This window comes from Geotrypetes seraphini, chromosome 2, assembly GCF_902459505.1.
Source record: "Geotrypetes seraphini chromosome 2, aGeoSer1.1, whole genome shotgun sequence".
NCBI classification, from domain to species: domain Eukaryota; kingdom Metazoa; phylum Chordata; class Amphibia; order Gymnophiona; family Dermophiidae; genus Geotrypetes; species Geotrypetes seraphini.
This window is the reverse complement of record NC_047085.1, coordinates 478,107,172-478,122,563: the sequence shown is the minus strand read 5'-3', so window position 1 is coordinate 478,122,563 and position 15,392 is coordinate 478,107,172.

Here is a 15,392-nt window from a genome sequence, read left to right as displayed (position 1 = left end):
GTAGCAACATTCTAGAGCTCAGACTGTGATGTCATAATGCCTCATTCCACCAATGCCTAAGCTCCGTCCTTATCTGCACAAGCCTCAAACCCTTTAAAATCATAAGTAGCAACATTCTAGAGCTCAGATTGTGATGTCATAATGCCTCATTCCACCAATGCCTAAGCTCCGTCCTCATCTGCACAAGCCTCAAACACTTTGAAATCATAAGTAGCAACATTCTAGAGCTCAGATTGTGATGTCATAATGCCTCATTCCACCAATGCCTAAGCTCCGTCCTCATCTGCACAAGCCTCACACACTTTAGAATCTTAAGTAGCAACATTCTAGAGCTCAGACTGTGATGTCATAATGCCTCATTCCACCAATGCCTAAGCTCCGTCCTCATCTGCACAAGCCTCAAACACTTTGAAATCATAAGTAGCAACATTCTAGAGCTCAGATTGTGATGTCATAATGCCTCATTCCACCAATGCCTAAGCTCCGTCCTCATCTGCACAAGCCTCACACACTTTAGAATCTTAAGTAGCAACATTCTAGAGCTCAGACTGTGATGTCATAATGCCTCATTCCACCAATGCCTAAGCTCCGTCCTCATCTGCACAAGCCTCACACACTTTAGAATCATAAGTAGCAACATTCTAGAGCTCAGATTGTGATGTCATAATGCCTCATTCCACCAATGCCTAAGCTCCGTCCTCATCTGCACAAGCCTCAAACACTTTGAAATCATAAGTAGCAACATTCTAGAGCTCAGACTGTGATGTCATAATGCCTCATTCCACCAATTCCTAAGCTCCGTCCTTATCTGCACAAGCCTCAAACCCTTTAAAATCATAAGTAGCAACATTCTAGAGCTCAGATTGTGATGTCATAATGCCTCATTCCACCAATGCCTAAGCTCCGTCCTCATCTGCACAAGCCTCAAACACTTTGAAATCATAAGTAGCAACATTCTAGAGCTCAGATTGTGATGTCATAATGCCTCATTCCACCAATGCCTAAGCTCCGTCCTCATCTGCACAAGCCTCACACACTTTAGAATCTTAAGTAGCAACATTCTAGAGCTCAGACTGTGATGTCATAATGCCTCATTCCACCAATGCCTAAGCTCCGTCCTCATCTGCACAAGCCTCAAACACTTTGAAATCATAAGTAGCAACATTCTAGAGCTCAGATTGTGATGTCATAATGCCTCATTCCACCAATGCCTAAGCTCCGTCCTCATCTGCACAAGCCTCACACACTTTAGAATCTTAAGTAGCAACATTCTAGAGCTCAGACTGTGATGTCATAATGCCTCATTCCACCAATGCCTAAGCTCCGTCCTCATCTGCACAAGCCTCACACACTTTAGAATCATAAGTAGCAACATTCTAGAGCTCAGATTGTGATGTCATAATGCCTCATTCCACCAATGCCTAAGCTCCGTCCTCATCTGCACAAGCCTCAAACACTTTGAAATCATAAGTAGCAACATTCTAGAGCTCAGATTGTGATGTCATAATGCCTCATTCCACCAATGCCTAAGCTCCGTCCTCATCTGCACAAGCCTCACACACTTTAGAATCTTAAGTAGCAACATTCTAGAGCTCAGACTGTGATGTCATAATGCCTCATTCCACCAATGCCTAAGCTCCGTCCTCATCTGCACAAGCCTCAAACACTTTGAAATCATAAGTAGCAACATTCTAGAGCTCAGATTGTGATGTCATAATGCCTCATTCCACCAATGCCTAAGCTCCGTCCTCATCTGCACAAGCCTCACACACTTTAGAATCTTAAGTAGCAACATTCTAGAGCTCAGACTGTGATGTCATAATGCCTCATTCCAGCAATGCCTAAGCTCCGTCCTCATCTGCACAAGCCTCACACACTTTAGAATCATAAGTAGCAACATTCTAGAGCTCAGATTGTGATGTCATAATGCCTCATTCCACCAATGCCTAAGCTCCGTCCTCATCTGCACAAGCCTCAAACACTTTGAAATCATAAGTAGCAACATTCTAGAGCTCAGACTGTGATGTCATAATGCCTCATTCCACCAATGCCTAAGCTCCGTCCTTATCTGCACAAGCCTCAAACCCTTTAAAATCATAAGTAGCAACATTCTAGAGCTCAGATTGTGATGTCATAATGCCTCATTCCACCAATGCCTAAGCTCCGTCCTCATCTGCACAAGCCTCAAACACTTTGAAATCATAAGTAGCAACATTCTAGAGCTCAGATTGTGATGTCATAATGCCTCATTCCACCAATGCCTAAGCTCCGTCCTCATCTGCACAAGCCTCACACACTTTAGAATCTTAAGTAGCAACATTCTAGAGCTCAGACTGTGATGTCATAATGCCTCATTCCACCAATGCCTAAGCTCCGTCCTCATCTGCACAAGCCTCAAACACTTTGAAATCATAAGTAGCAACATTCTAGAGCTCAGATTGTGATGTCATAATGCCTCATTCCACCAATGCCTAAGCTCCGTCCTCATCTGCACAAGCCTCACACACTTTAGAATCTTAAGTAGCAACATTCTAGAGCTCAGACTGTGATGTCATAATGCCTCATTCCACCAATGCCTAAGCTCCGTCCTCATCTGCACAAGCCTCACACACTTTAGAATCATAAGTAGCAACATTCTAGAGCTCAGATTGTGATGTCATAATGCCTCATTCCACCAATGCCTAAGCTCCGTCCTCATCTGCACAAGCCTCAAACACTTTGAAATCATAAGTAGCAACATTCTAGAGCTCAGACTGTGATGTCATAATGCCTCATTCCACCAATGCCTAAGCTCCGTCCTTATCTGCACAAGCCTCAAACCCTTTAAAATCATAAGTAGCAACATTCTAGAGCTCAGATTGTGATGTCATAATGCCTCATTCCACCAATGCCTAAGCTCCGTCCTCATCTGCACAAGCCTCAAACACTTTGAAATCATAAGTAGCAACATTCTAGAGCTCAGATTGTGATGTCATAATGCCTCATTCCACCAATGCCTAAGCTCCGTCCTCATCTGCACAAGCCTCACACACTTTAGAATCTTAAGTAGCAACATTCTAGAGCTCAGACTGTGATGTCATAATGCCTCATTCCACCAATGCCTAAGCTCCGTCCTCATCTGCACAAGCCTCAAACACTTTGAAATCATAAGTAGCAACATTCTAGAGCTCAGATTGTGATGTCATAATGCCTCATTCCACCAATGCCTAAGCTCCGTCCTCATCTGCACAAGCCTCACACACTTTAGAATCTTAAGTAGCAACATTCTAGAGCTCAGACTGTGATGTCATAATGCCTCATTCCACCAATGCCTAAGCTCCGTCCTCATCTGCACAAGCCTCACACACTTTAGAATCATAAGTAGCAACATTCTAGAGCTCAGATTGTGATGTCATAATGCCTCATTCCACCAATGCCTAAGCTCCGTCCTCATCTGCACAAGCCTCAAACACTTTGAAATCATAAGTAGCAACATTCTAGAGCTCAGACTGTGATGTCATAATGCCTCATTCCACCAATGCCTAAGCTCCGTCCTTATCTGCACAAGCCTCAAACCCTTTAAAATCATAAGTAGCAACATTCTAGAGCTCAGATTGTGATGTCATAATGCCTCATTCCACCAATGCCTAAGCTCCGTCCTCATCTGCACAAGCCTCAAACACTTTGAAATCATAAGTAGCAACATTCTAGAGCTCAGATTGTGATGTCATAATGCCTCATTCCACCAATGCCTAAGCTCCGTCCTCATCTGCACAAGCCTCACACACTTTAGAATCTTAAGTAGCAACATTCTAGAGCTCAGACTGTGATGTCATAATGCCTCATTCCACCAATGCCTAAGCTCCGTCCTCATCTGCACAAGCCTCAAACACTTTGAAATCATAAGTAGCAACATTCTAGAGCTCAGATTGTGATGTCATAATGCCTCATTCCACCAATGCCTAAGCTCCGTCCTCATCTGCACAAGCCTCACACACTTTAGAATCTTAAGTAGCAACATTCTAGAGCTCAGACTGTGATGTCATAATGCCTCATTCCACCAATGCCTAAGCTCCGTCCTCATCTGCACAAGCCACACACACTTTAGAATCATAAGTAGCAACATTCTAGAGCTCAGATTGTGATGTCATAATGCCTCATTCCACCAATGCCTAAGCTCCGTCCTCATCTGCACAAGCCTCAAACACTTTGAAATCATAAGTAGCAACATTCTAGAGCTCAGATTGTGATGTCATAATGCCTCATTCCACCAATGCCTAAGCTCCGTCCTCATCTGCACAAGCCTCACACACTTTAGAATCTTAAGTAGCAACATTCTAGAGCTCAGACTGTGATGTCATAATGCCTCATTCCACCAATGCCTAAGCTCCGTCCTCATCTGCACAAGCCTCAAACACTTTGAAATCATAAGTAGCAACATTCTAGAGCTCAGATTGTGATGTCATAATGCCTCATTCCACCAATGCCTAAGCTCCGTCCTCATCTGCACAAGCCTCACACACTTTAGAATCTTAAGTAGCAACATTCTAGAGCTCAGACTGTGATGTCATAATGCCTCATTCCACCAATGCCTAAGCTCCGTCCTCATCTGCACAAGCCTCACACACTTTAGAATCATAAGTAGCAACATTCTAGAGCTCAGATTGTGATGTCATAATGCCTCATTCCACCAATGCCTAAGCTCCGTCCTCATCTGCACAAGCCTCAAACACTTTGAAATCATAAGTAGCAACATTCTAGAGCTCAGACTGTGATGTCATAATGCCTCATTCCACCAATGCCTAAGCTCCGTCCTTATCTGCACAAGCCTCAAACCCTTTAAAATCATAAGTAGCAACATTCTAGAGCTCAGATTGTGATGTCATAATGCCTCATTCCACCAATGCCTAAGCTCCGTCCTCATCTGCACAAGCCTCAAACACTTTGAAATCATAAGTAGCAACATTCTAGAGCTCAGATTGTGATGTCATAATGCCTCATTCCACCAATGCCTAAGCTCCGTCCTCATCTGCACAAGCCTCACACACTTTAGAATCTTAAGTAGCAACATTCTAGAGCTCAGACTGTGATGTCATAATGCCTCATTCCACCAATGCCTAAGCTCCGTCCTCATCTGCACAAGCCTCAAACACTTTGAAATCATAAGTAGCAACATTCTAGAGCTCAGATTGTGATGTCATAATGCCTCATTCCACCAATGCCTAAGCTCCGTCCTCATCTGCACAAGCCTCACACACTTTAGAATCATAAGTAGCAACATTCTAGAGCTCAGACTGTGATGTCATAATGCCTCATTCCACCAATGCCTAAGCTCCGTCCTCATCTGCACAAGCCTCAAACACTTTGAAATCATAAGTAGCAACATTCTAGAGCTCAGATTGTGATGTCATAATGCCTCATTCCACCAATGCCTAAGCTCCGTCCTCATCTGCACAAGCCTCAAACACTTTGAAATCATAAGTAGCAACATTCTAGAGCTCAGACTGTGATGTCATAATGCCTCATTCCACCAATGCCTAAGCTCCGTCCTCATCTGCACAAGCCTCAAACCCTTTAAAATCATAAGTAGCAACATTCTAGAGCTCAGATTGTGATGTCATAATGCCTCATTCCACCAATGCCTAAGCTCCGTCCTCATCTGCACAAGCCTCAAACACTTTGAAATCATAAGTAGCAACATTCTAGAGCTCAGATTGTGATGTCATAATGCCTCATTCCACCAATGCCTAAGCTCCGTCCTCATCTGCACAAGCCTCACACACTTTAGAATCTTAAGTAGCAACATTCTAGAGCTCAGACTGTGATGTCATAATGCCTCATTCCACCAATGCCTAAGCTCCGTCCTCATCTGCACAAGCCTCAAACACTTTGAAATCATAAGTAGCAACATTCTAGAGCTCAGATTGTGATGTCATAATGCCTCATTCCACCAATGCCTAAGCTCCGTCCTCATCTGCACAAGCCTCACACACTTTAGAATCTTAAGTAGCAACATTCTAGAGCTCAGACTGTGATGTCATAATGCCTCATTCCAGCAATGCCTAAGCTCCGTCCTCATCTGCACAAGCCTCACACACTTTAGAATCATAAGTAGCAACATTCTAGAGCTCAGATTGTGATGTCATAATGCCTCATTCCACCAATGCCTAAGCTCCGTCCTCATCTGCACAAGCCTCAAACACTTTGAAATCATAAGTAGCAACATTCTAGAGCTCAGACTGTGATGTCATAATGCCTCATTCCACCAATGCCTAAGCTCCGTCCTTATCTGCACAAGCCTCAAACCCTTTAAAATCATAAGTAGCAACATTCTAGAGCTCAGATTGTGATGTCATAATGCCTCATTCCACCAATGCCTAAGCTCCGTCCTCATCTGCACAAGCCTCAAACACTTTGAAATCATAAGTAGCAACATTCTAGAGCTCAGATTGTGATGTCATAATGCCTCATTCCACCAATGCCTAAGCTCCGTCCTCATCTGCACAAGCCTCACACACTTTAGAATCTTAAGTAGCAACATTCTAGAGCTCAGACTGTGATGTCATAATGCCTCATTCCACCAATGCCTAAGCTCCGTCCTCATCTGCACAAGCCTCAAACACTTTGAAATCATAAGTAGCAACATTCTAGAGCTCAGATTGTGATGTCATAATGCCTCATTCCACCAATGCCTAAGCTCCGTCCTCATCTGCACAAGCCTCACACACTTTAGAATCTTAAGTAGCAACATTCTAGAGCTCAGACTGTGATGTCATAATGCCTCATTCCACCAATGCCTAAGCTCCGTCCTCATCTGCACAAGCCTCACACACTTTAGAATCATAAGTAGCAACATTCTAGAGCTCAGATTGTGATGTCATAATGCCTCATTCCACCAATGCCTAAGCTCCGTCCTCATCTGCACAAGCCTCAAACACTTTGAAATCATAAGTAGCAACATTCTAGAGCTCAGACTGTGATGTCATAATGCCTCATTCCACCAATGCCTAAGCTCCGTCCTTATCTGCACAAGCCTCAAACCCTTTAAAATCATAAGTAGCAACATTCTAGAGCTCAGATTGTGATGTCATAATGCCTCATTCCACCAATGCCTAAGCTCCGTCCTCATCTGCACAAGCCTCAAACACTTTGAAATCATAAGTAGCAACATTCTAGAGCTCAGATTGTGATGTCATAATGCCTCATTCCACCAATGCCTAAGCTCCGTCCTCATCTGCACAAGCCTCACACACTTTAGAATCTTAAGTAGCAACATTCTAGAGCTCAGACTGTGATGTCATAATGCCTCATTCCACCAATGCCTAAGCTCCGTCCTCATCTGCACAAGCCTCAAACACTTTGAAATCATAAGTAGCAACATTCTAGAGCTCAGATTGTGATGTCATAATGCCTCATTCCACCAATGCCTAAGCTCCGTCCTCATCTGCACAAGCCTCACACACTTTAGAATCTTAAGTAGCAACATTCTAGAGCTCAGACTGTGATGTCATAATGCCTCATTCCACCAATGCCTAAGCTCCGTCCTCATCTGCACAAGCCTCACACACTTTAGAATCATAAGTAGCAACATTCTAGAGCTCAGATTGTGATGTCATAATGCCTCATTCCACCAATGCCTAAGCTCCGTCCTCATCTGCACAAGCCTCAAACACTTTGAAATCATAAGTAGCAACATTCTAGAGCTCAGACTGTGATGTCATAATGCCTCATTCCACCAATGCCTAAGCTCCGTCCTTATCTGCACAAGCCTCAAACCCTTTAAAATCATAAGTAGCAACATTCTAGAGCTCAGATTGTGATGTCATAATGCCTCATTCCACCAATGCCTAAGCTCCGTCCTCATCTGCACAAGCCTCAAACACTTTGAAATCATAAGTAGCAACATTCTAGAGCTCAGATTGTGATGTCATAATGCCTCATTCCACCAATGCCTAAGCTCCGTCCTCATCTGCACAAGCCTCACACACTTTAGAATCTTAAGTAGCAACATTCTAGAGCTCAGACTGTGATGTCATAATGCCTCATTCCACCAATGCCTAAGCTCCGTCCTCATCTGCACAAGCCTCAAACACTTTGAAATCATAAGTAGCAACATTCTAGAGCTCAGATTGTGATGTCATAATGCCTCATTCCACCAATGCCTAAGCTCCGTCCTCATCTGCACAAGCCTCACACACTTTAGAATCTTAAGTAGCAACATTCTAGAGCTCAGACTGTGATGTCATAATGCCTCATTCCACCAATGCCTAAGCTCCGTCCTCATCTGCACAAGCCACACACACTTTAGAATCATAAGTAGCAACATTCTAGAGCTCAGATTGTGATGTCATAATGCCTCATTCCACCAATGCCTAAGCTCCGTCCTCATCTGCACAAGCCTCAAACACTTTGAAATCATAAGTAGCAACATTCTAGAGCTCAGATTGTGATGTCATAATGCCTCATTCCACCAATGCCTAAGCTCCGTCCTCATCTGCACAAGCCTCACACACTTTAGAATCTTAAGTAGCAACATTCTAGAGCTCAGACTGTGATGTCATAATGCCTCATTCCACCAATGCCTAAGCTCCGTCCTCATCTGCACAAGCCTCAAACACTTTGAAATCATAAGTAGCAACATTCTAGAGCTCAGATTGTGATGTCATAATGCCTCATTCCACCAATGCCTAAGCTCCGTCCTCATCTGCACAAGCCTCACACACTTTAGAATCTTAAGTAGCAACATTCTAGAGCTCAGACTGTGATGTCATAATGCCTCATTCCACCAATGCCTAAGCTCCGTCCTCATCTGCACAAGCCTCACACACTTTAGAATCATAAGTAGCAACATTCTAGAGCTCAGATTGTGATGTCATAATGCCTCATTCCACCAATGCCTAAGCTCCGTCCTCATCTGCACAAGCCTCAAACACTTTGAAATCATAAGTAGCAACATTCTAGAGCTCAGACTGTGATGTCATAATGCCTCATTCCACCAATGCCTAAGCTCCGTCCTTATCTGCACAAGCCTCAAACCCTTTAAAATCATAAGTAGCAACATTCTAGAGCTCAGACTGTGATGTCATAATGCCTCATTCCACCAATGCCTAAGCTCCGTCCTCATCTGCACAAGCCTCAAACACTTTGAAATCATAAGTAGCAACATTCTAGAGCTCAGATTGTGATGTCATAATGCCTCATTCCACCAATGCCTAAGCTCCGTCCTCATCTGCATAAGCCTCACACACTTTAAAATCTTAAGTAGCAACATTCTAGAGCTCAGACTGTGATGTCATAATGCCTCATTCCACCAATGCCTAAGCTCCGTCCTCATCTGCACAAGCCTCAAACACTTTGAAATCATAAGTAGCAACATTCTAGAGCTCAGATTGTGATGTCATAATGCCTCATTCCACCAATGCCTAAGCTCCGTCCTCATCTGCACAAGCCTCACACACTTTAGAATCTTAAGTAGCAACATTCTAGAGCTCAGACTGTGATGTCATAATGCCTCATTCCACCAATGCCTAAGCTCCGTCCTCATCTGCACAAGCCTCAAACACTTTGAAATCATAAGTAGCAACATTCTAGAGCTCAGACTGTGATGTCATAATGCCTCATTCCACCAATGCCTAAGCTCCGTCCTCATCTGCACAAGCCTCAAACACTTTGAAATCATAAGTAGCAACATTCTAGAGCTCAGATTGTGATGTCATAATGCCTCATTCCACCAATGCCTAAGCTCCGTCCTCATCTGCACAAGCCTCACACACTTTAGAATCTTAAGTAGCAACATTCTAGAGCTCAGACTGTGATGTCACAATGCCTCATTCCACCAATGCCTAAGCTCCGTCCTCATCTGCACAAGCCTCAAACACTTTGAAATCATAAGTAGCAACATTCTAGAGCTCAGATTGTGATGTCATAATGCCTCATTCCACCAATGCCTAAGCTCCGTCCTCATCTGCATAAGCCTCACACACTTTAGAATCTTAAGTAGCAACATTCTAGAGCTCAGACTGTGATGTCATAATGCCTCATTCCACCAATGCCTAAGCTCCGTCCTCATCTGCACAAGCCTCAAACACTTTGAAATCATAAGTAGCAACATTCTAGAGCTCAGACTGTGATGTCATAATGCCTCATTCCACCAATGCCTAAGCTCCGTCCTTATCTGCACAAGCCTCAAACCCTTTAAAATCATAAGTAGCAACATTCTAGAGCTCAGATTGTGATGTCATAATGCCTCATTCCACCAATGCCTAAGCTCCGTCCTCATCTGCACAAGCCTCAAACACTTTGAAATCATAAGTAGCAACATTCTAGAGCTCAGATTGTGATGTCATAATGCCTCATTCCACCAATGCCTAAGCTCCGTCCTCATCTGCACAAGCCTCACACACTTTAGAATCTTAAGTAGCAACATTCTAGAGCTCAGACTGTGATGTCATAATGCCTCATTCCACCAATGCCTAAGCTCCGTCCTCATCTGCACAAGCCTCAAACACTTTGAAATCATAAGTAGCAACATTCTAGAGCTCAGATTGTGATGTCATAATGCCTCATTCCACCAATGCCTAAGCTCCGTCCTCATCTGCACAAGCCTCACACACTTTAGAATCTTAAGTAGCAACATTCTAGAGCTCAGACTGTGATGTCATAATGCCTCATTCCACCAATGCCTAAGCTCCGTCCTCATCTGCACAAGCCTCACACACTTTAGAATCATAAGTAGCAACATTCTAGAGCTCAGACTGTGATGTCATAATGCCTCATTCCACCAATGCCTAAGCTCCGTCCTCATCTGCACAAGCCTCAAACACTTTAAAATCTTAAGTAGCAACATTCTAGAGCTCAGATTGTGATGTCATAATGCCTCATTCCACCAATGCCTAAGCTCCGTCCTCATCTGCACAAGCCTCACACACTTTAGAATCTTAAGTAGCAACATTCTAGAGCTCAGACTGTGATGTCATAATGCCTCATTCCACCAATGCCTAAGCTCCGTCCTCATCTGCACAAGCCTCAAACACTTTGAAATCATAAGTAGCAACATTCTAGAGCTCAGATTGTGATGTCATAATGCCTCATTCCACCAATGCCTAAGCTCCGTCCTCATCTGCACAAGCCTCACACACTTTAGAATCTTAAGTAGCAACATTCTAGAGCTCAGACTGTGATGTCATAATGCCTCATTCCACCAATGCCTAAGCTCCGTCCTCATCTGCACAAGCCTCACACACTTTAGAATCATAAGTAGCAACATTCTAGAGCTCAGATTGTGATGTCATAATGCCTCATTCCACCAATGCCTAAGCTCCGTCCTCATCTGCACAAGCCTCAAACACTTTGAAATCATAAGTAGCAACATTCTAGAGCTCAGACTGTGATGTCATAATGCCTCATTCCACCAATGCCTAAGCTCCGTCCTTATCTGCACAAGCCTCAAACCCTTTAAAATCATAAGTAGCAACATTCTAGAGCTCAGATTGTGATGTCATAATGCCTCATTCCACCAATGCCTAAGCTCCGTCCTCATCTGCACAAGCCTCAAACACTTTGAAATCATAAGTAGCAACATTCTAGAGCTCAGATTGTGATGTCATAATGCCTCATTCCACCAATGCCTAAGCTCCGTCCTCATCTGCACAAGCCTCACACACTTTAGAATCTTAAGTAGCAACATTCTAGAGCTCAGACTGTGATGTCATAATGCCTCATTCCACCAATGCCTAAGCTCCGTCCTCATCTGCACAAGCCTCACACACTTTAGAATCATAAGTAGCAACATTCTAGAGCTCAGATTGTGATGTCATAATGCCTCATTCCACCAATGCCTAAGCTCCGTCCTCATCTGCACAAGCCTCAAACACTTTGAAATCATAAGTAGCAACATTCTAGAGCTCAGACTGTGATGTCATAATGCCTCATTCCACCAATGCCTAAGCTCCGTCCTCATCTGCACAAGCCTCACACACTTTAGAATCTTAAGTAGCAACATTCTAGAGCTCAGACTGTGATGTCATAATGCCTCATTCCACCAATGCCTAAGCTCCGTCCTCATCTGCACAAGCCTCACACACTTTAGAATCATAAGTAGCAACATTCTAGAGCTCAGATTGTGATGTCATAATGCCTCATTCCACCAATGCCTAAGCTCCGTCCTCATCTGCACAAGCCTCAAACACTTTGAAATCATAAGTAGCAACATTCTAGAGCTCAGACTGTGATGTCATAATGCCTCATTCCACCAATGCCTAAGCTCCGTCCTTATCTGCACAAGCCTCAAACCCTTTAAAATCATAAGTAGCAACATTCTAGAGCTCAGATTGTGATGTCATAATGCCTCATTCCACCAATGCCTAAGCTCCGTCCTCATCTGCACAAGCCTCACACACTTTAGAATCATAAGTAGCAACATTCTAGAGCTCAGATTGTGATGTCATAATGCCTCATTCCACCAATGCCTAAGCTCCGTCCTCATCTGCACAAGCCTCAAACACTTTGAAATCATAAGTAGCAACATTCTAGAGCTCAGATTGTGATGTCATAATGCCTCATTCCACCAATGCCTAAGCTCCGTCCTCATCTGCACAAGCCTCACACACTTTAGAATCTTAAGTAGCAACATTCTAGAGCTCAGACTGTGATGTCATAATGCCTCATTCCACCAATGCCTAAGCTCCGTCCTCATCTGCACAAGCCTCAAACACTTTGAAATCATAAGTAGCAACATTCTAGAGCTCAGATTGTGATGTCATAATGCCTCATTCCACCAATGCCTAAGCTCCGTCCTCATCTGCACAAGCCTCACACACTTTAGAATCTTAAGTAGCAACATTCTAGAGCTCAGACTGTGATGTCATAATGCCTCATTCCACCAATGCCTAAGCTCCGTCCTCATCTGCACAAGCCTCACACACTTTAGAATCATAAGTAGCAACATTCTAGAGCTCAGATTGTGATGTCATAATGCCTCATTCCACCAATGCCTAAGCTCCGTCCTCATCTGCACAAGCCTCAAACACTTTGAAATCATAAGTAGCAACATTCTAGAGCTCAGACTGTGATGTCATAATGCCTCATTCCACCAATGCCTAAGCTCCGTCCTTATCTGCACAAGCCTCAAATCCTTTAAAATCATAAGTAGCAACATTCTAGAGCTCAGATTGTGATGTCATAATGCCTCATTCCACCAATGCCTAAGCTCCGTCCTCATCTGCACAAGCCTCACACACTTTATAATCTTAAGTAGCAACATTCTAGAGCTCAGACTGTGATGTCATAATGCCTCATTCCACCAATGCCTAAGCTCCGTCCTCATCTGCACAAGCCTCACACACTTTAGAATCATAAGTAGCAACATTCTAGAGCTCAGATTGTGATGTCATAATGCCTCATTCCACCAATGCCTAAGCTCCGTCCTCATCTGCACAAGCCTCAAACACTTTGAAATCATAAGTAGCAACATTCTAGAGCTCAGACTGTGATGTCATAATGCCTCATTCCACCAATGCCTAAGCTCCGTCCTTATCTGCACAAGCCTCAAATCCTTTAAAATCATAAGTAGCAACATTCTAGAGCTCAGATTGTGATGTCATAATGCCTCATTCCACCAATGCCTAAGCTCCGTCCTCATCTGCACAAGCCTCAAACACTTTGAAATCATAAGTAGCAACATTCTAGAGCTCAGATTGTGATGTCATAATGCCTCATTCCACCAATGCCTAAGCTCCGTCCTCATCTGCACAAGCCTCACACACTTTAGAATCTTAAGTAGCAACATTCTAGAGCTCAGACTGTGATGTCATAATGCCTCATTCCACCAATGCCTAAGCTCCGTCCTCATCTGCACAAGCCTCAAACACTTTGAAATCATAAGTAGCAACATTCTAGAGCTCAGATTGTGATGTCATAATGCCTCATTCCACCAATGCCTAAGCTCCGTCCTCATCTGCACAAGCCTCACACACTTTAGAATCTTAAGTAGCAACATTCTAGAGCTCAGACTGTGATGTCATAATGCCTCATTCCACCAATGCCTAAGCTCCGTCCTCATCTGCACAAGCCTCACACACTTTAGAATCATAAGTAGCAACATTCTAGAGCTCAGATTGTGATGTCATAATGCCTCATTCCACCAATGCCTAAGCTCCGTCCTCATCTGCACAAGCCTCACACACTTTAGAATCTTAAGTAGCAACATTCTAGAGCTCAGACTGTGATGTCATAATGCCTCATTCCACCAATGCCTAAGCTCCGTCCTCATCTGCACAAGCCTCAAACACTTTGAAATCATAAGTAGCAACATTCTAGAGCTCAGATTGTGATGTCATAATGCCTCATTCCACCAATGCCTAAGCTCCGTCCTCATCTGCACAAGCCTCACACACTTTAGAATCTTAAGTAGCAACATTCTAGAGCTCAGACTGTGATGTCATAATGCCTCATTCCACCAATGCCTAAGCTCCGTCCTCATCTGCACAAGCCTCACACACTTTAGAATCATAAGTAGCAACATTCTAGAGCTCAGATTGTGATGTCATAATGCCTCATTCCACCAATGCCTGAGCTCCGTCCTCATCTGCACAAACCTTAAACGCTTTGAAATCATAAGTAGCAACATTCCAGAGCTCAGATTGTGATGTCATAATGCCTCATTCCACCAATGCCTAAGCTCCGTCCTCATCTGCACAAGCCTCACGCACTTTAGAATCATTAGTAACATTCTAGAGCTCAGATTGTGATGTCATAATGCCTCATTCCACCAATGCCTAAGCTCCGTCCTCATCTGCACAAGCCTCACACACTTTAGAATCATAAGTAGCAACATTCTAGAGCTCAGATTGTGATGTCATAATGCCTCATTCCACCAATGCCTGAGCTCCGTCCTCATCTGCACAAACCTTAAACGCTTTGAAATCATAAGTAGCAACATTCCAGAGCTCAGATTGTGATGTCATAATGCCTCATTCCACCAATGCCTAAGCTCCGTCCTCATCTGCACAAGCCTCACGCACTTTAGAATCATTAGTAACATTCTAGAGCTCAGATTGTGATGTCATAATGCCTCATTCCACCAATGCCTAAGCTCCGTCCTCATCTGCACAAGCCTCACACACTTTAGAATCATAAGTAGCAACATTCTAGAGCTCAGATTGTGATGTCATAATGCCTCATTCCACCAATGCCTGAGCTCCGTCCTCATCTGCACAAACCTTAAACGCTTTGAAATCATAAGTAGCAACATTCCAGAGCTCAGATTGTGATGTCATAATGCCTCATTCCACCAATGCCTAAGCTCCGTCCTCATCTGCACAAGCCTCACGCACTTTAGAATCATTAGTAACATTCTAGAGCTCAGATTGTGATGTCATAATGCCTCATTCCACCAATGCCTAAGCTCCGTCCTC